Here is a 26,254-nt window from a genome sequence, read left to right as displayed (position 1 = left end):
AGCGTCTGTGGAATAACAATGCACACCCAGCAGGGCATGGGCTTGATGCGCCATCCCCTTGTTGCGATGGACAGCCAAAGAGCATGGGGGAGGGGAGAGGCCCAGCCAGGAAGCAGGTTCAGGACCTGCGAGGGGAGGTAAGCTAGAGTAAAGCTCACAAGGGAGCCAAGGGAGCAGGCAAGGCTCATGGGCTTGCTGGGTGGAAATCCTTAGACATGGCTAGGTGGGGATTGGCACCATAGCTGCTCCACAACAGGAGCTGCTCTGGCTGCTGAGAGTGAGGAAAAACTCCTCCCCCTTGCCTTCATGCCAGCTCAGCAGGGAAGTGAGCAGCAGGAGCTCACCACGCCCTCTTGCTCCTCTCTTCCCTCCTCCCACCTAGGGGGCTTGCAACTTACAGATCAAACAGTAATTTAGGAAAAAAACTGCACTTGCTGTAATGTTTAGAATTGCAGCTGAGTCTGTCTGTTTAAATATATGGCCATTATACACTTGTTTTCAACTGGTCTTAAATGGTTGATATGATAAAAAATAATTGGGTATGTTTTAAGGTTAAATTCAAATTCTTGTTTAAAACAGGTATATGTGACTATGTGTTTGTAGGGTCTATAAATGCATATGTTTAAATAACAACAATGTAAATTGCCACATGGTGTGGCTCAGGAAAAGAACAAAGGTTGCAAAATCTCTGAGTCAAAATGATTTTATTTCCTTTTAAGATAAGAAGAAAGTCTTATTCTAAGTTGATATTGGTTCTGAAGATTGGGTTGTTTTCACTGATAAATTTTGGTCGTAAAATCTGGTTTCGACTTTTAAAATTATGGTTATGCTTTATAAATTCACTCCTAAAGAAGATACTTTGCTTTGATATTGCAGGGATGAGTTTTAAAAATTGTTTAGATGTTTAAGAGGATAAAACATTTACAGTTTATCAGATTTTTTAAGCAATAACTCTTGGGCAGTCTAACAACGAACTTAAAACAGTTTCCCAACCCGTGGGAAAAAAAAATTAATGAGAGTTTTCCTGTTGTCTGAAAAAAAAAGAGAGAGTGAGCAAGAGATATTAAAAAAAAATAGCTTGTCTAAAGCAAAAATGTCAGTTAAGCCAAAAAAAGAAAGCTAAAAACCTGAAAGTATATAGGATGTTGCAGAAGGTTAGTGGATGTATTATAAAAAGCCAGAGAGTTAATATGATTTAAAAAAAACTGTATTTAAATATGTTATAATTCATTTAAAAGGCTGGTAATTCTTCAAAATGTTTTTTTGAACATTTTTTGCAAAATGTTTTTTTATGCTCTTTTAAGGGGAAAAAATTCTGGCCAATAGGTTTGGTATGGCTAAAATAATTCATACAGTTTAAAAGTGTTCTGTACTGTTCTGTTATACAGTTGGTTCTAAAACTTATTTGATCACTATGTTAAAACTTTTGGTTGTGGGGGATTATGGATGCTCCACAGTGTTTGCTGTGTCATCAACAGCACCTAATGGCTATGTTTGATATTGTCAGTCACAGCCTGTGCTAACGCATGGCTAGCTGCCATGATGGTTCAGGGATAGAGATCACGTGAAGCTGTAGTTTTGCTGCCATATTTGTTTAGGACTTCCAGCTGAGTTCAGTTACACGTGGCCAGCCGCCATGCTGGTCCGGAGATAAAGAGGGTGGAGACATGAGTTTACCACCATTTTGTTTAGGTCTCTCAGTTATGTTCAGTCCTCTGATTAGTGTTAAGTGCAAAGCTTTTTACTGTTCAATTTTAATACAAAGTGGTAGGATCAGCAAGATTTTCTAGCCCCTCTATAAACTGTATCTGATTAAAATATTTGCTTTGATTTTAGTTCAGAAAGAGCAGACTTAAAGCTACACTAACGACTGCAGTTGGTTAAGGTGTTGGGCTTTACCTAGTGTCTTTGTATAGGTTTTTTTTTAAGGTTAAGCCTAGGATAGGTAACTATAAAGTTTGCCTATTTGTCTTAAAATATATAGTTCTAAAACATACTTGTCAAAAATATGCTAAAACTAGATTAAATAGCATTCTGTTTTTTAGAACACAGTTTAAAACAGATGATAAAAACAAAGAGTAACTCAGATATGCTGGCCCTCAAGCTTATCAGAGATCTGATGAATATGGCATTTTAACATATGTAAGTTTATTGTGGCAGAAAGTCTCAAAATCCTGGCAGTAGCTCCCCAAGGTCTCCGAGAAGATTTGGACAACAACAGATGACTGCAACTCTGGATTGTGGTATGCTAACCACTGGGCAATACTGCCCCAACTGGCCCACTGCTAGGGCCCAGCCTAAACTGTGGACAAAGCCGGGGATACCTGAAGAGCCATTGTCTCACATTGTGAGAGGCAAGGTGAGGTCAATCTCTCCTGTTCCTCTTTCCACAGCAGCAGTTTCTCATCCTCTATGCCTGATGGCTGGACTGCCTCTGCTCAGAAAGCCAGGAGACCACATGAGCCAGGGACACTGCCTAGGTGATGGACTAACTAGTCATCTCTGTCATTTTGATTGGTACATTTACTTAGCTCATAATTTATCCTTCTCAGGTCTCTGATCACATTGACAGCTAGGCTGAAAGGCTAGGCTTAGTTAACAGTAACTTGGCAGCTAAAGAGCAGACAGGTTCACTATCAGCTCATTGGACAGTTCATTAGTTAGTTAAAACTACTGGGTACTATATCTCTTATATAAAAAAAAAAAAAAACAAAAACAAAACAAAAAAAAAAAAACAAAAACAGGTTTGCCCTGCTCACAGGCTAAAATGTTGAGTCAAAAGAAAAAAAAATTTTTTCTTAAGATAAAATTCTCACTCTGCAGCTGCTTCATGATTAAAGCAGTTACAAGGAGAAGGGGGAAATGAAAGGGTTGGACTAACTTTGTAACCTATATGTCTTCTAAAGCCTATAGTTTTGAGTTTTAGGTCCAGGTTAAGCTAAAGCCTCTTAGTACCTTTCCAGAGAACAGAGGAATGTGACCCTATCTGTGAGGACAGATATAAAAAAAGGGCAAGCAAGCAATGACCTTCATTCAGCAAAAGAAGGACCAGACCCTTGTCCTTGAGATAGCGTTTCTTAGCAATGGACCTAGACTTCTTCTGAGTAGCTTTTGACCTCCAGCCAAAAGTCTGTAGCCCCTAATCTTCAAGGATGAGCTAACCACCCCCATTTAAATTGCAGCTGCATCCACACTTGGCAGGACTGGCCAAGCTTGAGCAACTAAGACTAACCAATTATCTTACTTTATAGCTTCCTCATCCAATCCTAAATTGCCAAAACTAGAACTTCAAATCTCCCGCAATTTTTCTTTTAAAAACCTAAAGGCCTTTGTCTCCCGGTGCCACTCTTTGCTGACTGGCAGGGGTGACCCCGTTGTACAATGAATGGTTAATAAACCTCTTGCTTTTGTAACGAGTCTTGGTCTGGGGGAGTTTCTGGGAAGGGTGCAATTGAACTCCTGAGCTGTGAGACCCCAGGTCTTACAAGACAACTAGGAATAGCTCTTCCTCAAGATCCAGCTATACCACTCCTAGGCATATACCCAAAAGAGGCTCAAGTACACAATAAGGACAGTTGCTCAACCATGTTTGTAGCAGCCTTATTTGTAATAGCCAGAAGCTGGAAACAGCCCAGATGCCCCTCAGTGGAGGAATGGATACAGAAATTGTGGTACATCTACATAATGGAATATTACTCAGCAATAAAAAAACAAGGAATTCATGAAATTTGCATGTAAATGGTGGAATCTGGAAAAGGTCAACCTGAGTGAGCTATCCCAGAAGCAGAAAGACGCACATGGTATATACTCACTCATATAGACATATAATATAGGATAAACCTACTAAAATCTGTACACCTAAAGAAACTAATCAAGAGGGAGGACTCTTGATAAAATGCTCAATCCCTATCCAGAAAGGCAAAGAGTTTGGACATCAGAAGAAGGAGAAAAGAGGGAACAAGTCAGGAGCCTGACACAGAGGACCTCAGAAAGGCTCTGCCCTGCAGACTATCAATGCAGATGCTGAGACTTATGGGCAACCTTTGGGCAGAGTGCAGAGAATCTTAGGAAAGAAGTGGGAAACAGTAAGATCTGGAGCGGACAGGAGCTCCACAAGGAGAGCAGCAGAACCAAAAATTCTGAGCACAGGGGTCTTTCCTGAGACTGATAATCCAACCAAGGACTAAGCATGGAGATAACCTAAGACCCCTGCACAAATGTAGCCCATGGCAGTTTAGTATCCAAGTGGGTTCCATTGTAATAGGAACAGGGACTGTCTCTGACATGAACTGATTGGCCTGCTCTTTAATTACCACCCCCTGAGGGGGAAGCAGCATTACCAGGCCACAGAAGAAGACAAATGCAGCCACTCCTGATGAGACCTAATTACTAGGATCAGAAGGAAAGAAAAGAAGACCTCCCCTATCAGTGGACTTGGGGAGAGGCATGCATGCAGAGGGTAGAGGAAGGGAGGGATTGGGACTGGAGGAGTGAGGGAACCACAGGGGAGATACAAAGTGAATAAAGTGTAATTAATAAATAAAATAAAAAAAGAAGACATCACAATCCTGAACATCTGTGTTGAATATAAGGACACCTGCATTCGTAAAAGAAACATTAATAGTAGGAGACTTCAACATCCCACTCTCACTAATGGACAGATCATCAAGACAGAAGCTAAACAGAGAAATAATGAAGCAGGGAGAGTTCTCCTAATAGATGTCTACAGAACTTTTCACCCAAACAAAAAAGAGTATTTCTTTTCTTGGCACCACATGGATCCTTCTCCAAAATTGACAATATAGTCAGTAAAAAGGCAAACCTCAGCTGATAAAGGAAAATTGAATTAACCCATTATTTCATATCAGATTACCATGGATTAAAGCTAGACCTCAGCAAAAACAGAAACAACAAAAACCTACACATTCATGGAAATTTAACAACTCCCTGCTCAGTGTTCACTGAATGAGGGAAGAAATAAAGAAATAAATTAAAGACTTCCTAGAATTCAATGAAAATGAGGGCACAACTTACACAAACTTATGGGACACCATGAAAGTAGAGCTAAAAGGAAAGTTTATAGTATTAAGTGCCATCATAAAAAAATTAAAGAGCTCTCATATTAGCAAATTAACAAATCACATGAAAGCTATGGAAGCAAACACACCTAAGAGGAGTAGACAGCAGGAAATAATCAACCCCAGGGCTGAAATAAATAACTTAGAAACAAGGAGAGCAATACAAAAATCAATGAAACCAAGAGTTGTTTTTTTAAAAAAAATCAGCAAGACAAACCCCTAGCCAAACAAACTAAAAGAAAGAAAGGCAATAACCAAATTAACAAAATCAGAAATGAAAAGGGGGACATAACAACAGACACTGAGGGAATCCAACCAATCACTAGATCTTACTTGAAAAGCCTGTATGCCACAAAATTGGAAAATCTCACGGAAATGGACAATTTTCTGAACAGATTGAATCCACCAAAATTAAATTAAGATCAGGTAAAAACAACCCTATATCCCCTAAGGAAATAGAAGCAGTGATCAGAAGTTTCTCAATCAAAAAAAAGTTCAAAGCCAGATTGTTTTAGTGCAGAATTCTACCAGGCTTTCAAAGAAAAGCTAACACCAATACTCCTCAAACTATGCCACAAAATAGAAACAGAAAGAACATTATCAAACTCATTCTATGAAGTCACAGTCACCATGATACCCAAACCAAAGACTCAACAAACAGAAAATCTCAGACCAATTTCCCTTATGAACATTGATAGAAAAGTACTCAATAAGATACTTGCAAACCGAATTCAAGAACACATCAGCCACCATGATCAAGTAGGCTTCATCCTAGAAATGCAGGAAAGTTTCAACATATGAAAATCCATCAATGTAATCTACCACTTAAACCAAATGAAAGAACAACAACAACAAAAAAAAAATCACATGATCATCTCATTAGATGCAGAAAAAGCCTTTGACAAAAGCCAACACCGCTTCATAATAAAAGTCTTGGAGAGATCAGGGATACAAGGCCCATATATAAATATAATAAAGGCTATATCCAGCAAGCCAATAGCCAACACCAAACTAAATGGAAAGAAACTCAAAGAAATCCCACTAAAATCGGAGACAAGACAAACTTGCCCACTCATTCCATATCTCTTCAATATAGTCTAGAGCAATAATAAAACTAAAGGAAATCAAAGGGATACAAATTGGAAAGGAAGAAGTTAAAGTATCACTATTCACAGATGATATGATAGTATACATAAGCAACCCCAAAAATTCCACCAGAAAATTCCTGCAGCTGTTAAACTCCAACAAAAGTTGCTGGTTCTAGATTAATTCAAAAAACAAAATCAGCAGCACTCCTGTATACAAATGACAAACTGACTGAGAAAGAAGGTAAGGAAACCACAGCCTTCACAATAGCCACAAATAATATGCAGTATCTAGGGGTAACACTAATCAAGGAACTCAAAGACCTGTATGACAAGAACTTCAAGTCTCTGAAGAAAGAAACTGAAGAAGATACCAAGAGATGGAAAAATCTGTATGCTCATAGATCAATAGGAATAACATAGTAAAAATGACCATCTTACCAAAGGCAATCCTACAGATTCAATGCAGTTCCCATCAAAATACCAGTACAATTTTTCATAGACCTTGAAAGAACAATTCTAATCTTCATATGGAAAAACAAAAAACCCAGAATGATGAAAACAATCTTATACAATGAAAATAATAGGAAGTAATAATAATAATAATAATAAAATAGTAGAATAATAGAACTTCTGGAGGTATCTCCATACCTGACTTCAAGCTACACTATAGAACAATAGTAATAAAAAACTGCATGGTAGTGGCATAGAAATAGGCTGCTTGGGACATGGGGTAAGATGATCAATCCTCATTTAGAAAGACAGATGGGATGTGCATTGAACATATGACAGGAGTCTACTGAGCGCATCTGAAAGACTCTAACTAGCAGTGTTTTCAAAGCAAAGACTCATGACCAAACCTTTGGCAGAGTACAGGGAATCATAAGAAAGAAGGGGAGTTAGTCTGATGGGGAAAGGATAGGAGCTCCACAAGGACCAAATATATCTGGGCACAGGGTCTTTTCTGAGACTGACATTCAACCAAGGACCATGTATGGACATAACCTAGAACCTCCACTCAGATGTAGCCTGTGGTAGCTCAGTAACCAATTGGTTTCCCAAAGTGAGGGGAACAGGGACTATTTCTAACAGGAACTCGATGACTGGCTCTTTGGTCTCCCCACCCCCGAAGGGAGGAGCAGTCCTGTTAGGCCACAGAGGAGGGCTTTGCAGCCAGTCCTGAAGATACCTGATAAAACAGGATCAGATGAATGGGGAGGAGGTCCCCCCCATCAGTGGACTTGGAAAGGGGCACGGGTGGAGATGAGGGAGGGAGGGAGGGAGGGTCTGGGAGGGAATGAGGGATCGGGACACGGCTGGGATACAGAGTTAATAAAATGTAACTGTTAAAAAAAAAATAAAATAAAAAAGAAAAAAAAAAAGAAATAGGCTGCTTGATCAATGGAATTGAATCAGAGACCCAGAAATAAATCCACACACTTATGCACACCTGATTTTTGGCAAAGGAGCCAAACCATACATACAATGGAAAAAAGACAGCATCTTCAACAAATGGTGCTGGTCTAACTGAATGTCTCCATACACAAAAATGCAAATAGATCCATATTTATCCCCCTGCATAAAACTCAAGTCCATGTGGATCAAAGACATAAAACCAGATACACTAAATCTGTTAGAGGAGAAAGTGGGTAAGAGCATCGAACTCATTGGTACAGGAGACAACTTCCTGAACAGAACACCAACAGCTCAGGCTCTAAGATTTACATTAATAAATGGGACCTCTTGAAACTGGAAAGTTTCTGTAAAGTAAAAGACACTATCAATAGAATGAAGTGGCAGTCTACAGACTGGGAAAAGATCTTCACCAATCCTACATCTGATAAAGGGCTAATATCCAGAATATATAATGAACTCAAGAAATTAAACACCAAAAACAAAATACTGCAATTTAAAAAATGGGATACAGAGCTAAACAGAGAATTCTCAGCAGAGGAATCGCAAATGATAAAGAAGAATGTAAAGAAATGTTCAATGTCCATAGCCATCAGAGTAATGCAAATCAAAACAACTCTGAGATTCTATCTGACACCTGTCAGAATGACTAAGATCAAAAACTTAAGTGACAATACATGCTGGAGAGGATATGGAGAAAGGGGAACCCTTCTACTTTGCTTGTGAAAATGTAAACTTGTACAACCACTTTGGAAATCCATCTCGTGCTTTCTCAAAAAATTAGGAACAGTGCTACCTCAAGATCAGCTATACCACTCCTAGGCATATATCCCAAATATGCTCAGGTAAACAACAAGGACAATTGTTCAGTCATGTTCATAGCAGCTTTATTCATAATAACCAGAGTCTGGAAACAACCCAGATGTTCCTCAATGGAGGAATGGATACAGAAATTGTGGGGTACATTTATACAATGGAATACTAATCAGCAATTAAAAACAAGGGAATCATGAAATTTTCAGGCAAATGGTGGGAACTAGAAAATATCATCCTGAGTGAGGTAACACAGACCCAGAAAGACACACATAGTATATAATCACTTATAAGTGGGTATTAGTTATATTAGATAGGGTAAGCATACTAAAATCTGTACACCTAAAGAAGCTAAGCAAGAAGTAGGACCCTGGGTAAGATGATCAACCCTCATTCAGAAAGGCAAATGGGATGGACATCAGAAGAGGGAGAAAACAGAGAACAGGGCAGAAGCCTACCACAGAGGGCCTTTGAAAGACTTTACCCAGCAGGGTATCAAAGCAGAGGCTGAGACTCATAGTCAAACTTTGGGCAGAGTACAGGGAATCTTATGAAAGAAGGGGGAGATAGTAAGACCTGAAGAGGACAGGAGCTCCACAGGAAGAGCAACAGAACCAAAAAATCTGGGCCCAGGGATTTTTTTCTGAGACTGATACTCCAACCAAGGACCATGTATGGAGATCTGAATCCCTGCTCAGATGTAGCCCATGGCAGATCAGTATCCAAGTGGGTAAGGGGAACAGGTGTCTCTGATATGAACTCAGTGTCTGGCTCTTTGATCACCTTCCTCTGAGAGGGGAGCAGCCTTACCAGGCCACAGATGAAGACAATGCGGCCAACACCAATGAGACCTGATAAGCTAGGGTCAAAGGAAAGGGGAGGAAGACTTCCCCTATCAGTGGACTTGGGGAGGAGCAAGGAGATGACAGAGGGAGGATGAGATTGGAAGGGGAGAAGGGAGGGGACTACACCTGAGATACAAACTGAATAAACTGTAATTAATAAAAAATAAATAATTTTTTAAAAAAATCTCAAGTGATAACACATGCTGGCAAAGATGTGGAGAAAGGTTAACACTCCACCATTGCTGGTAGGAATGGGAACTTGTACAACCACTTTGGAAATCAGCCTGACACTTTCTCAGATAATTGGTAATAGCCATACCTTAAGACTCAGCTATATTACTCCTGGAAATATGCTTGAAAGATGCTCTACCATTCAACAAGGACATTTGCTCAACCATCTTTATAGCAGCTTTATTCATAATAGCCAGGAATTGGAAACAATCTAGATGTCACTCAGCTGAGGAATGGATAAAGAAACTGTGGTACATTTACACAATGGAATACTACTTAGCCATTAAAAGCAAGGAAATCATGAAATTTGCAGGCAAATGGTGGGAACTAGAAGAGATAATCCTGAGTGAGGTAACACAGACCCAGAAAGACACACATGGTGTATATTCACTTACAAGTGGATTTCAGTCATACAGTACAGGATAGACATACTACAATGCACAGACTCCAAGAAGATAAGTCTGATGGGCGTCAAATCTTCACGTCATCCCACTAGTTAGGGGAGTGGGAGATATCTCTGACATGGACTTTGTTGCCTGCTTTTTGACCTCTTCCCCCTAATGGGACTTTCCTACCAGGCCACTAGTGAGGAAGACAAACTCAGTCCTCATGTGAATAGATGAGTTGGGATGTCTGGGTAGGGAGGCTCACCTATTCTGAGGAATAGTTAAGAGGGGAGGTAGAAGGGTGGGTAGGACTGGGAAGAGATAAGGAAGAGGCCTATGACCAAGATGTAAATTGAATTAATTAATATAAAAACAAATAAAATCTTTTTAAAATATATTTTAATTTAAATATAATTTACAACATTCTCCATTCCTCTCTAACCCTTCTCAGCTCTCTTCCCTCAAACCACATGAACTCCTGACTCTCAAGCTGATAGCCTCTTTGATGTTTACTATTATTGCTACATACATAGATGTGTGTGAATTCACACACACACATACAACATGCTGAGTATGTTTTTGTTGGTGGTGTGTATATGGTTTCAAGAATGGCAACTCTGCATTGGACAATCAAAGGGATTCTTTGATGAGGAGTGATAGCTAACTACACTTATCTGTGAGTGTAAGGACAAGATTTACAATGTAGGAAGGAATTATTCTGGTCTGTTAAAGTGATGGTAGTAGTAGATTCTTTCCTAAAGCCCATGACCTCACAAGCTCTTGGAATCTGGCTAAATTTTCAGTACCAGGAATGATTTCCCTAGTGTTGAATGGGACATGGGTTGAATTGGACAGCGGTTGGTTCCCACCAACTGGTGAGACTAGCTTGCTGTGCTGATAATTGCCATGGTTCATGAAGCTATTTAGTCACTTCCCTCTCTTGGCAGCGAGGGTAGTATTTTCTTGGATTTTGGGCTCTAGACCACAAAAAAGAGGCTTTAAGGTCAGATGCAGCTCCAGTCATCTGAGCCGTGTTTCCTAAGTTTATGGTGTCTTCAGCAATAGAAGTCCACCTCAATCTCTGAGGGCTGCATTGATAACCTGTGTTGTTTGGAGAGTCATTTGGACTACCTTGAGCAACCATTCAAAAGGAAGTTTCTCAGGCCTAGTGCTGGTGTTCTTGTTAGTCTGTTATATGGGGAGCATTGCGACCCACATAATTTAACTTTCATAAATCTATGAAAGTTTTTTATATATATGTTTATATATATAATATATTTGTGTGTGAATTTGTAAATATGTATATTTTATGCATATACACATATATTTATGTTTTGTGTACAATTGTAGGTGAATAGAAAACAATATGATCCCTTGCATATTATAAAACAACCTTTATGCTGTCTCTAGTCTCTCCTCCTCATACTGTATTGACCTCCCTCCCCAGGAAAGAAAAATTATATTGTTCTATAATGCAAGACGTGAAAGAAAATCACAGAAAGATGTATATTTCTGAAGATATAATTATTGTCAATAAAGTATCTAGCTGGGACATTTATTTTAACTAGCATTGCACTGTTTTATATCAGAACCTAAGCAGTTATAACCTAGTTGCCCTACCTTTTCATCTTAGAAGGTACGTGCTCATTAAGACATAGATCTGCTTTATCCTTAGTGAAAGATGGGGGCCACCTAGGTATGGTCACACTAACACATTATCACCAGAAAAGATATTATAAATGAAGCCTCACGTTTCAGTGGGACAAATAACTGAGTCAAGGTAAGAGTCTTGCAAACAGGAAGGTCAGGCTCCCCAAGGTGTGGACAATGCCATCAAGTCTTGTTTTCTCAAGAGACAGAATGATGACATTGACTAATTAATCAAGTTACTTAACATAAGCATTCATAAGAAAAGTATGTGTCTCCTAATTCATATAGTTTCCATTCAACAACTATCTTTGTATTCATGTGTAGTCTTTAGACTGCTAAGAGAATGGCTTTTTTGTTTGTGTGGTTTATTTGTTTACTTAAATTTCTTTATTTCTCAGAATTTCATAATGTACAAAACTAAATATTATTGGATTTATCCCCTATTAACTCTTCATTTCTTCTATATATTCCCTAACACAGATCCTTTCAACTTTGTTTTTTGTCTGTTTGTTAGTTTTTATTTTTTTTTCCTTTTTATTATTATCATTTATTACAATTTACTCAATTTGTATCCTGGCTGTGGTCCCCTCTTTCATCTCCTCTCAATCCCATCCTCCCTCCCTCGTTTCCATCTATGCCCCTCCCCTAGTCCACTGAAAGGGGAGGCCCTCCTCCCCTTCATTTTGACCCTAGCATACCAGGTCTCATCAGGACTGGTTGCATTACCTTCCTCTGCGGACTGACAAGGCTGTTCCCCCAGGGGCAGGGGATCAGAGAGCCTACCACTGAGTTCATGCCAGAGAAAGTCCCTGCTCCCCTTACTAGGGACCCCACTTGGAGACTGAGTCTATGGGCTGCATCTGAGCAGGAGTTTTAGGTCCTCTCCGTGCATTGTCCTTGGTTGGGGTATCATTCTCTTCAGGGCCCCCAGGGCTCGGTTTTTATGGCTCTGTTGGTCTCCTTTTGGAGCTCCTGTCCCCTCCAGGTTTTTCTATCTTACCCTTCTTTTATAAGATTCCCTGCACTCTGCCCAAAGTTTGGCTATGAGTCTTAGCCTCTTCTTGGATACCCCAATCAGTAGAATCTTTCAGAGGCCATCTGTGGTAGGCTCCTGTCCTGTTCCCTCTCTTCTCCTGCTTCTGATGTCTATTGCGTTTGTCCTTCTGAATGAAGATTGAACATATTCCCTAGACTCTTCCTTGTTGTTTAGCTTCTTTGGGAGTATAGATTTTAGTATGTTTATCTTATATTATGTGGCTAATATCCATTTATGAGTGAATATATACCATGTGTGTCTTTCTGCTTCTAGGTTACCTCACTCAAGGGAATGGCTTCTTTAGGGAAGCATTCATGAGTAAACTTTTCAGATCTTTTTTCATGAACCTCACTTATAATATGTCATGTATGAGTTCTCCAAAAATTGGAACAAGAACATGAAGCTTCCTAAACATGACCTAACTGTAGAAACATATTTTGAGTTTGGGTTTTTCATGACTTTTCTTCCATCATTTTTGAGTTACCACCTATGTATTTCAAAAGTATTGTTTTTCAAAACATTAATTAAAATTTTTAAGGTCACTATACATTTTCAATATTTTACCCAGTATCTATTTTCTGTGTATTTATCTATTTATTTATCTATTTAATATTTTATGCAACATTTACTTTACCAGTATTTATTTAATATTCCATTATATTCAAGTTTGTGTTGAGACTATATAATAGCTAGAGCAATTCAACCAGCATAAACAAATTTAATTGCTGATACAACTGACTTTGAAAAGACTGGTAGGCGTAGAAGTACATGCGTTACATACTCAGGCCAAGCAATCAGTATCATGCGGTATCAGTCACCATTGTGCTAAGACTAAACATCATTAAGTCTGACTGAAGGACTCAATATCTCAATATCAATATCTCAGTATCTCGTGATTTCCAATGAAAGACACCACAAAGCAACTACTTCACCAAGGAAACTGCTGTCTTCTGTCAAAGTCTACCCAGAACTATTTCACTTATAATGGAATGAATGAATTACGCCATAGCTTGAAAAGTATGTTGGCATCCCTAAAGGGAATGAGGGGAACTGGTGAGGGAAACAGCTCATCAGTTAGGCAGAATCCTTCAACTAATATAACTTTAGAACCACGATAGCAAAGCTTCTCTGGGTATATCTTATATTGGTCATTAATACTGCTCATTTCATAATTACTGTGTTCTCACTGAGTCCCTTAGAGATGATACTGTGCCTGAATTTAGTTATGTGCACAGTGTTTGGGCAGTACCAAGTAGGAATACAAATATGAAATATTTATAGTGATATTTTCATGCTATCTTTCTGGACTGCAAAAGCTTTTCATATATTTTCTAGTTCACTAAATTAAATACCAGTAATCTTTTCTGCCTTGCTTCCTGAAAGCTGCTCAACATGCCAAGAATGCTACTTTGCAGGTGCTTTAAGGTAGCAAATTGTTAAGCGAAATTTCTCATCCAGCAAACACTTAAAGTGGTTCATAAAATGTGTTGAATCTGTATTTATTAAAATGCAAAAATAGAAAAACATTGCATATGCAGTATTTAAGTTCTCTTTAATGTTCTGGAAGAGTACTTTGTATATTTTTATATCTAGTGAATTAGAAGAGCACATATAAATTTAATTTATAATTCTGTCAAACAGATAAAGTGTCATATTGAATGGTCTTAAAATATTTATCCAAGAGAATTCTCAACAGAAGAAACTCAAGTGGCTAAGAAGCACTTAAGGAAATGTTCAACATCCTCAGCCATAAGGGAAATACAAATCAAAACTACACTGAGATATTATCTTATTTCATCAGGAATAAGATAAGGTTGTCTACTTTCTAAATATCTATTCAATATAATTCTTAAAGTCTAGAGAAATAAGTCAGCTGAAAAAGATCAAGGTGATATAAATCAGAAAGGAATAAATCAATGAATATTTGTGGATGATATGACAGTTTACATAAATGACACTAAATAGTCCATCAGAAAGCTCCTACAGCTGATAAACACTCTCATCAAAGTAGCTGGATACAAAATTAACTTAAAAAAATCAATAACCCTCCTAAATACAAATAACAAACTGGGAAAGAAGTCAGGGAAACAATACCTTTCACAATAGCCTCATATAATGTAAATACCTTGGAGTAACTCTAACCAAGCAAGTAAAAGACTTGTATGATAAAAACTTCAGGACTGGTTGCATTGTCTTCCTCTGTGGCCTGGCAAGGCTGCCCCACCCCTGGGGAGGTGAAGAGAAAGCCTATCACTGAGACATGATAGGCTTGGGTCAAATAGAAAGGAAGGAGGACCTCCCCTATCAGTGGACTAGGGAAGGGACACAGGGAGAGAAGAGGGAGGGTAGGATTGAGAGGAGATGAGGGAAGGGGCCACAGTTGGGTTACAAATTGAATAAACTGTAATAAATGATAATAATAATAAAATTACAAAACACTTCAAGTCATTCAAGGAAGAAATTGAAGAAGATATCAGAAGATGGAATGATCACTCATACACAAGGATTGGTGGTATTAACATAGTAAAAATCACCATCCTACGAAAATCAATCTACAGATTCACTGCACTCTCTAATAAAATTCCAACACAGTTCTTCACAGATGCTGAAAGGAAAATATTCAGTTTTATATGGAATTATAACAAAACAGGATCACTAAAACAATTAATAAATGAACTGCTAGAGGAATCACTATCCCTGACCCCAAATTGTACTACAGAGCTATAGTAATAAAAACATCATGGCACTGGCACAAAAACAAACACATCAATTAAGGCAAACTGAAGACCCAGGCATGAATCCACACAACTATGGACACCTGATTTTTTATTATAAATATTAGAAATACATACTAAAAGAGAAACAACATCTTCAACAAATGGTGGTCATCAAACTGGACAGATGCATGTTGAAGAATCCAAAAAGATCCACACTTATTATCCTGCATAAAAGTTAACTTCAAATATATCAAACCTTAATATAAAACATTGCACCTGACAGAAGAGAAAGTGGGGAATGACCTTGACCTCATTGGCACAGGAGACTTTCTGAACAGAACACTGTTAACTCATGCACCAAGATCAACAACTAATAAATGGGGCCTCATGAAAGTAAAAAGCTTCTGCACAGCAAAGAATGCCATAAATCAGACAAATCAGCAGCCTACAGAATGGGAAAAGTTTTACTGCCAGCTACTCATCCAGTAGAGGACTAATATCCAAGATGCATAAAGAACTAAAGTAACTAGACATCAAGAAAACAAATAACCCAATTAAAAATTGTGGCACTAATATAAACAGAAAATTCTCAAAAGAGGAAACTAAGCTGGCTAAGAAACACTTAAAGAAATGTTCAACATCCTTAGTCATCAGAGAAATACAGATAAAACTACTTTGAGTTTTCATCTTATATCAGTCAGAAAGTCTAATATCAGTATAACAGCTCATGCTGGAGAGGACCTGCAGTGAGGGAAACACTCATCCATCGATGGTAGGAGTGCAAACTTACACAGCCACTATGGAAATCAATGCTGCAGTTCCTAGGGAAGATGAGAATTGATCCACCTCAAGATTCCAGCTAAACTACTTTTAGCATGTTCCCTATGGACACTTCAACCTACCACAGAGACCTTTGCTCAACCATGTTCATTGCTGCTCTGGTCACAATAGCTAGAAATTGAAAACAACCTACATATTCCTCAACATTAGAATAGATGAGGACAGTGTGGTAATTGCACAATGGATTGTTACTGAGAAAAAAAATTAAAAAAGAAATCATGATATTTTCAGGTATAATGGAGAGAACTAACAAAAAAAATCATCCTGAGTGAGTGTATCCACCAAAGACTACTCAGACATGTGTTTAAGCCAACAGAAAATATGTATTAGACAGCCAAAGACTATACCAGGGGTTAGGCACCCCCAGTTTAGCCACAAATCTTTTTCATGGTGTGCTTTTAAGCACACACACACAAAAAAAAATATCCTGGTTGAGATAATAAATTGACAAGAACAACTGGTCAGAAGCAGAACTACAGAAGCCAAAAAAACAAGGTTAGAGGCTTCCTATAACTATGGACTTTAGTGGATTATGTTTTTGTTTGTTCGTTTTGCATGTGGAACTTCCTGTGTGCTGAGTTTTATGGCCTGAATGATACTTTTATTATGGAGTCAGTTGTGCTTAGATCTGAAGGCTGTTACAAGTTATCCCTGACTGAGAAAGACAAATATGGTATGTATTCACTTACTTGTGGATTTAGCTGTTAATGCAATAATAACCAAGCTACAGTCTTTAAAACAACAAAACAGAGTATAGAATAAGGGAGGCACAGACAGATCCTCCCCTTTTCAGTGTTTCACACCCATCCATTCATAATTATCTATTCTATTCTATTTTCCTATCCTAGGAAATCTGTCTGTGCCTCCCTTATTCTATACTCTGTTCTGTTGTTTTAAAGACTCTAAAATTAAGGGCCATTGTAGGAGTACTGTAAAAACCTAACACAGTAGAAACTTCCTAAAATATGCATATAGAAAGGTGATCTAAATGAAACTGTCACATAGTGGCAGAAACAGAATCCTAATGACCATCTCTTGTCACTAAACGCAGCTTGCAGTCCTAGATTGGGTTACATTTAGTTGAGTTGTTGGGAATCCCCATGGGTTGGTAAGAACTGAAACTGTTGCCAGCAACTCCTCAAACAGAGGGCAAGGCCCCATTGTTGAGGGCAACACCTACACAACTCATTGAACACAGAGAAGTCAAGCTGGTGTTGACATAGAACCTTCACCTGTACATGCTCTGTACAAGCTCTGCAGGCCCCTAAAGGAGAAATGTAAACCCCAACTCAGTCACAAACCCTTTGATCTGCAATGTTGTCCTGCCTCTAGGGTATGCTGATGCAACCATGGCACAGAGCTTGTGGAGTAACCAGCCAATATCTGATCTGACTGAAGGCCCACTCCATGAGATGGAGCCCATCCATGACACTGCTTGGGTAGGCAACAATTTGGGAGTTCATAGCCCAAAGACACAGGGCAAACCCAAATACTATTGATCTAAAATGTAATTTAAAAAAATACATAACAATAACATGATTCCTAATGATGTCAGTGCCTTGCTCTGCATCATCAGAGAAGCTTCCTCCAGCAGCAGATGGGAACAAATACAGAGACCCACAGCCATACACAGAATGGAAGACCTTGGAACACGCAACCATAAATTGGATGTCTCCATCAAATTCCTTCTTTCAGGGCTCAGGGAACCTGTGGAAGGAGGCAGAAAGAAAGTAAGAGCCAGAGGGGATAGAGGAAATCAAGGAATCAAGGCCTTCTAGATCCAACACAGCTGGCACACCTGTGAACTCAGAGACTGTGGCAGCGTGCATGCGAAGGGGCTGTATGAGTCTGCACCAGATAGGATCACACAGCTGAAAGGAGAGGTGCATACGTGACCTAACCCAGAAGCTATCTCCCATTGATAGCCACTTTCAAATTAAAAGCTAGTGTTCTCCCAAGAAGTCCCACTGGGGGAATTAACCCCTCTAAAGGGTAGGCCTGGTGCCCAGCATAGAATACAATACAAACCCAGTGGCAACTTTGGAGGTTCTTTGTCTCATAATATTAAGTCAGAGCATTATTTTATTTTTTACAGGTCCTCTTCGTATATATTATGTCTTCTTTGGGGGGGTGGGTTTATGGGATTCCTGAATGTATGTGTGTGTGTGAGTGTGTGTTTTCGTGTTTTGCTGTTTTGTCATATTATGATTTGTTTGGTTTATATGACTTTGTTTTATTATTATTCCTTAAATGCCTGTTTTTCTGCCTGTGGAAAGACAGAAAGAGTGTGGCTCCAGACTGGGGGGTGGGGAGCAGGAAGAGACTGGGGGGATTAGTGAGAGGAAATGTATTCAGAATATATTAAATGAAAAACTATATTCAATAAAAGATAAACATATTTATTCAAGGATCTGGGAAAATGGCTGTGCAAACACAAGTGCTGTGTTCAGATCCCCAGGTATAGATCACTGCATTTGCAATTTGGTAACGAGAGAACTGAGTGGGGCAGAGATTGAAGAGGATCACGAGATTTTCCAGGTGGAAAAGGTGAGAGATGCAGAAATTAGAAGAAATTGTAATCATGTTTCAGTGGACTGGATGCAGTTTGTATCCCCAATTAATGCTTTTCAATGAGCATCTTTGTACAATTGCACTTATATATGCAAATCACCCACCCTGACATTTCTTCAATGTTTTCTACAGTTGAAGAATCCTGATTAAAGATTGGAACATCATGGAGATTGATTTTTCCTTAAGAACTCTGTGTAGGACTCATAAACCAATATTGCTGGCTAAGGACTCATAGACCAACATTGCTGTCATTTCATTAGCTAAGAAAAATCACATTTCTGACCACAGAGTAAGTGCACTCTGTCCACATTAAGGCACGTCAAATGACAGAAAGAACAAAAAATAAATGAATAAATTTGATAATCTTCCATCTAAAATTTAGGCTCGGCAAACACATTCATGGACACATATTGGCCTTCAGTATTAAACCAAGAAGTAGAAAGCCCAAAGAGGAAAACAAGGAGCAATGAGCTTAAATTAGCCATTAGAGGTTTCCCATCAAACAACACGGTACCTTAGGACTTTCTGCTAGATTCTACCAAATATTAAAGAAAACTAGACACCAATTCTTCTCATAGCACCTTTTTTTTTTCCATTGAAAAGATGGAATTTTTCCAAGCTCTTCCTATGAGGGCATGAATACTTTAAAACCAAAACCTAGATAAAGATATACTCAAAAGTGGTAACTAAATGCTAATATCCTTTATGAAGACATATGCAAAATATCCTCCACAAAATACTAGCAAGCTTAATTCAATAAAAAAATGTAAAAATATCAGTCAGCATCATGCAGGCTTCTTCTCTGGGATTAAAGAATGGTTCAAAATATGCAAATCAACAAGTGAAATACACCCCTTTGGCGGAGCGGAGTGAAAAATACCATACGGTCATTTCTGTAGGTACAGAGAGTGTGCTTGATAAGATTCAGTATGTTTGTGATTAAAAACAATAATGCAAATAAGCCTTATAACAAATGAAACATAGAAGGGATGGACCACAACACAATGAAAATCATGCATGGCCACCCACACTAACATCATACTGATTGCGGAAGATGATGTGTAACAACCCGCAGATAATGCCATACTGACTGGTCAAGTGTAAGCTTTTCCTTTAAATCTCAGGAAAAACAAACAATGCAATATTCATGCATGGCAATAAATTGCAGATAACCAACTGATCCCCAAATCTCAAGTATTGACAGAATGATTTTTTTTTCTCAAGTCACTAGCATACAACATGAGAATTTTTCCTGCGCTGCAAATCTGTCTAAGCAATTGTCTAGCTATATTTTAGGTAATTGGACTGGAGAATTCGATACTACCATGGAGCAGCTGAGAGTGGCCATTATCACAGTAAATTCTACCAGAGTGGACGCAGGACTAGCCACAGGATTATCACCATGGATTGCTGCAGCCATGAATCATCTGAAGGAATGGGCAGGCATGGGAGCGTTAGCAGGCCTTCTGGTGTTGGTCTTCTTGGTTTGCCTGTGGTGTATATGCAAGATTAGAGTCTCACAACAGCGTAATGCAGCCATGATCATTCAGGCCTTTACAGCCATTGAAGCAGGACAGTCTCCCCAAGCATGGTTGGCTACCATAAAAAGCTAAAATGTTATGCTCAGGATGCGAGGCTAAGCACTGCACTCAGGGTCAGCCGCTTTGGACCCAGAGAAGAGCATGTCTGATTGCATGCGGGTTGATGCCCCAGGTCCCGCCTCTGAGAAAAAGGTATTGGACGGGTCTGATGCTCTTTGGGTGGATGACACCTAAATGAACATCGGTACAAAGTCCCAATTTATTTCTAATATCAGAGATCAGACCTCTACTCTTGCCTGATGCGTCTAAAACAAAAAGGGGGAACTGTAGAGAGCTGCGGAATGCTGCGCCTTAAAGATGGAGCTGGTTTCCGCCTTCCACCTTCCCGATGGTGAGTGCTCTCTGTCATGAACAATTCCACATTTGGCTAAGGCCGAGGATCTGGCTTGCTTCCATGTATGTGGACCTATCTGCATTGCCCACGTGGCACGCTGGGGTTGGCTACCCAGAGGCTATTTAAGCTGTGGGCTGGCTTTCCCCAGGGTCCGATGATTGTTCAAGGTTCCTGAATAAACTGCATTGAAAAAAAAAATGACCAAATAGATGTTCTAATTTCATGGGTGGTCCAATACCCAGTCTCTGCTCTAACACTCTGTCTTATTACTCCCGAAGGCTTGTGTAGCAAGCCTGGAGGTAGCACACAACAGGTGTTCAGTTTCCTCCCACTGCACGTCAATCAAATGACCTTCCTCCACCCCCACTTAAGAGAAGTGAGGAGACCATCGAATGTGTGTTCAAGAGGAAGAGAAGATTGGAATGTAAATAGGTGTCCGCCTCAACCTTCTGGCTGAGCTCTTTGACAGTAGGAATGGCCGGTGTGGTCAGCACATTTTTTTTTTCTAAAACATAAATTTGATCATGTTATTGTGCTTCAAAACTCCCCATAACTTTACAACAGTTGAAAATAGAACCGGTGTTCTCAGCGAGATGGATGAAGCACTTCATGTGCACGAAGCCTTCCCTGGTCGCACTGCATTACTCCCGGTTCTGAGAACATGCTGAACTCTTTTTGTTGTTGCCATAGCCAGCCCTCACCGCTGTCCACTCATTGAATGTTTAATAATCCTTACAGCTCAGTTCCTCTGCAGCTTCTCTATGAGGCTGTTCATTGCTGCTTCAGAATCATTTAGAAATACCCACTTTTCCTTTTATCCTATTTGTCCTATACATTTTTTGCCATGACAACCATAATACTCAACCCACTTACTAGTTCTTAGTCATTACTATTGCCATCTACCTAGGGAAAAGGATGGGGTATAAACATTCTTTTGCATTAATACTTGAGACTAGTATTGGCCATCCCAGAAACAGTAAAGAAAAGCAGACAGATTACAATAATAGTGTTGTAACAAAATTCAACTCAATTTCTAGATGGAACCAAATGATAGAAACCAACCTAAAACCAGAGGTAATCCATAATTTGACCAGGGTCTTCTATAAGGTGCAGGGTACTCAACTCCCTGGATTCTTTTTAATTTTAATTTTATTTTATTACAGTATTTGTATGTGCACTTGAGTTGTGGTGGACCTGGAGCTACTATATATTCAGACATTAATTGCCTGCCCCTCAACCCCTCACCCCACACTCCTGAGATTCTTACTTTTCTACAAGCAAATGCTCACATATCCAAAATGACTTGTGTGAACCTTGCCACCAAATTTTTCCTGATTGGGTAATAAAGTTTTCTACAGCTGAGCTGGAAAGCAGAAAGGTAGGTGGAGCCTAGGTTTGGTGGGCTTGGGGTGTCACAGAAGGATCTCAAGGAGAGAGAAAGTGGTGCAGAAGTGAGGAAGAAAAAAGAAAGGAACGGCTCACCATGAGTTAGTGTGAACTAGAGACACATGGCCAGGAGGACCTTGTTCTGAGGATTGGCATGATGGAGAAGCAGCCCAAACGGGAAATGTGCGAGGGTTGATGGGGTTTTAGTTCGGGAGTATATAAGATAGCTTAGAGAGTTAATATCTGCCCAGCCTCAGTGTTTTAAGGGATAATAAATATCTAACAGGTTTCTGTGTCTTTAATTTATATAATATCGGGTTAAAGAATAACTGCTGCCTTAATAACATGATCAATATTAAATATTAATAATTATACAACACACATGCGTGCATGTGTGCGTGGACATGTGTGTGTGTTTGTGCGCATATTCATGGAGATCAAAGGACAACTATAAGAGTTGGTTCTCTTCTTCCATCATATACATCTTTGGGATTGAATTCAGGTTGTCGGGCTTGGTGGCAAGTGCCGTTAGCCACTGAGCCATCTCAACAGCCCAACTCCCATGCCCAGTGTTTGGAGGTTGTTGTTAATAACTTGAGGCGCTTTCCGTAAATTGAATGTTCTTCTTTTCATCAGTGAAAACTGTTACTACACCCAGAATGTTGGTGACCTTTCTTAACTTATGCTGAAACTTAACCCTAGTGTGATGGTACTGAGTAGACTATGGTACAAGTAATGTTTGCAGAAAATGATTAGGTTATGAAAGTGGAGCCCTCTGGCAAAGGATTGGCACCCTCATACCAAAGTCTTCCACTTGTTCCCAGTGAATGCACAAGAAACAATAAGACTCAGAATTTGCCAGCACTTTTTTAAATTTGCCAGCCTTAAAATACCCAGAGAGGAAAATACCTGTTGTGTATAAATCACCCTATTGTCTCGTTTAAACGAAGTGAATGGGCTGACATAGCTGACAAAGAACTGGGGTTAAGGAGGGTTGAGATTGCAGCCTTGGTAGCAAGAACATAAACGAAGCTAAGCAGCTGTGTTGCTTCTGGTTAGATTTCTTTTTAGATCGATGTCAGCTAGGTTCACTCGTCAGGCCAGGCCGGCACACCCAAGAGTTTTCTTCAGATTGTGAGCCAAAAATCTGATTACAAGAACTGTTTAAAGATTGTGTGGTTACAATGACCAGGAGACAATAAATGTTCCTGTAGATGCATCACGGTGTGAGCATGTTTGCCAACCGCCATCCCAGCAGAAGCATCAGTGAGGCATCTGGATCAAAATCAAAAGCTTTAGCTGGCGACATGGCTTAGTGGGCAGTGTACTTATATCACAGCACATGGACCAGAGTCTGGATCCCTGGAGTCCATGTAAACACTTGGTGGGCATGGCAACAGCTGTGACTCCAGCTATCACGGAGATAGACAGGGGTGCCTGGAACAGCTGACTCCCTGCATTGATGATCTCTTTGTCCAATTGGGATACATTGCCTTTTTAATCAATTCTGATTTACTATTTCCTTCCCATCGATAGGAAATATACTAATAGTAAACACGCAACACTCTTATAATAAAATTGTTTTTCCCACATATGAAAGAAATTCTTCTGCTTCAGTTAGCCTGTACAAAGAATACAATGAGAGAAAAATAATAGGACAAAATAAAAGGTCATACTTTTCTATATGATAAGCAATGGGTGTCTCCGGAGAGTGCACACATGCAGAGGTGAGAGACAGACGTCAGGTATGTCTTTATCATTCCCTTTCTTGTTGCCTTGGCTTAGTCTCTCTCACTAGATGAGACTTGCCATTTTGACGAGTTAGCTGGGCAGTGAGCTGCTGGGGTAAGCTTGTCTCTGGCCCCAGTTGCTAGGGTTATGGGCCCGCATAGCTGTGCCTGGCATTTTGTGTGGGTCCTGATTCAGAGATTTGGATACAAGCCCCACTCTTGTAGAGAAAGCACTTTTACCTACTTTTACCACCTCCCCAGAATCTAAAACTGTTAGATGTCCTACACAATCAGAACTGTTAGATGTTACACTTTAGAACCAACTTATTACTTTTTCAATGAGTTAAAGTGGGGCCCATGTGTTAGCTTCGGTTTCATTGCTGTGAAGAGACCATGACCATGACAACTCTTATACAGGAAAACATTTCATTGTGGCTGGCTTACAGGTCTAGAGGTTTAGATTATTACCATCATGGCGGGAAGCATGGCAGAATGCAGGCAGACAAGGTGCTAGAGCTCAGAGTTCTACATTTTGATCTGAAAGCAACAGGAGACTATGTCCCATAGTAGAAGTAGTTTAAGTATATGTGAGACCTCAAAGCCCATCTCTGCAGTGACACACTTCCTCCAATAAGGCCACACCAAGCATTCAAACACATGTGTTTGTAGGGGTGATGCCTATTCAAACCATTACAGCCAGATTTCACCATTTTAATGGACTACCTAAAGAAGGAAATCACGGAAAACTAAACTGAAATCTTAACGCACAGCTCCCAGATGCTGGAAGCAGCACTGAAGTGTGGCCCCATTACTCCACCTTGGAACTCCACTTCAGATCCTTATACATGAAGATTGAAGGCAGCATCAAAAAAAAAGCCTTGAGAATGTAAAAGGAGAAAAGGGAAATGAAAGAAGAGTTATAGGAAGCAGGGACAGAAAACTAGATCTAGCTCCCAAAATCCTAGTCCTAAAACCATTCTTTGACTTTGAAATATATGTGTGTGTGTGTTGCTTAAGTAATCTGTAGTATGAGTCAAGATAATTTGTATCTTTTTTTCTGAACTAACTTGTATGGCTGAGTAATTTTTAAAGGCAAACATGGAAAGTCAACAAGAATTCTTAGAATTTTTGTCCATTCTCTTTAACACAAATACCCATAACTGAATGTTACATTATTTAGATAAATTAGAGACTATCTTCCTTGCCATATATTTATTAAAGCCAACTGTATTCCTACAATACACTAAGCAAGTCATGGAATGCAGCTCTCTTCTGTCAGAACAGTGTACAGAGCTGTCAGGTCACAACTCAGAAGTGAATTCAGGAGCAAGCGGCTTTGGACCAACTATAGAACTTCATCTGGCAAAGTCCAAGGAAGCTACAAATCATAGCATAGCTGAATGGCCAGGGTAACTAAAGATTAAAAGATGACCAGGATGCAAAATATTTTGCTTATGTATATAAAAAGCTAAAGAAAAAAAAAAAACACCCTTTCTTATTTCTCCTGTTTTTACTTTCTTCTTACATTGATAGTTCTAATTTATACTTACTATTTAAATAAAACCATGGCATTTATCTACAGATAAATGATGATACTTTATATGAACCAAAATATGATGTACACCATGAGCCTAAGATAAAATGTATAATTTAGAAGTCTTCAATAAAAGGAGTAATTCGCCTTAAAAAACATTGAGGATTAGCAATAGTTTCATGGATAATGATTAAATTGTTAGTATGTTTAATGATAGCAGTTATTGAACAACCTTTCTTCATTTTTTACTTAATATTTATTTAATAGAAATGTAGTAATGTAGTAGTGTAATGTAGGGGTTTGAAGGTTCCTAAGTTTAGTTTATACACTTGGTTTTGATGGCTTTCTTAGCTGAAAATGCACCTCAAAACATTTCTAAATGAAGCTGGAAAAACATATCTTTGACATTGCTTACATTATAAATGAAAGAAAAATAAAAAGAAGTAAAATTTAAAACACAAACATCACAAAAATTAAACCATGTTTTTTAATTATGCGTCTAAAACAAAAAGGGGGAACTGTAGAGAGCTGCGTAATGCTATGCCTTAAAGATGGAGCTGGTTTCCGCCTTCCACCTTCCCGATGGTGAGTGCTCTCTGTCACGAACAACTCCACATTTGGCTAAGGCCGAGGATCTGGCTTGCTTCCATGTATGTGGACCTATCTGCATTGCCCTCGTGGCACGCCTGGGTTGGCTACCCAGAGGCTATTTAAGCTGTGGGCTGGCTTTCCCCGGGGTCCGAGGATTGTTCAATGTTCCTGAATAAACTGCATTGAAAAAAAAAAAGAAAATATGTTATATTTATACAATGGAAAAAAAAAGTATTAACACTTTTACTATATGAGTGTTTCACTTATAAAGACATTTAAAATATTTTCTATCAATTATAATTTGAATTCGGAGGTATTTTAATAAGATTTTTTTTAAGATTTCTTTTATTTGATGCCTGAATGTATGTATTTGAACTTGAGTGTAACTCAAGTGTGTAGTGTCTGGTATGGTG

This window comes from Meriones unguiculatus, chromosome 4 (genome assembly GCF_030254825.1).
Source record: "Meriones unguiculatus strain TT.TT164.6M chromosome 4, Bangor_MerUng_6.1, whole genome shotgun sequence".
In the NCBI taxonomy this organism is placed as follows: Eukaryota; Metazoa; Chordata; class Mammalia; order Rodentia; family Muridae; genus Meriones; species Meriones unguiculatus.
This window is presented reverse-complemented; position numbering follows the sequence as displayed.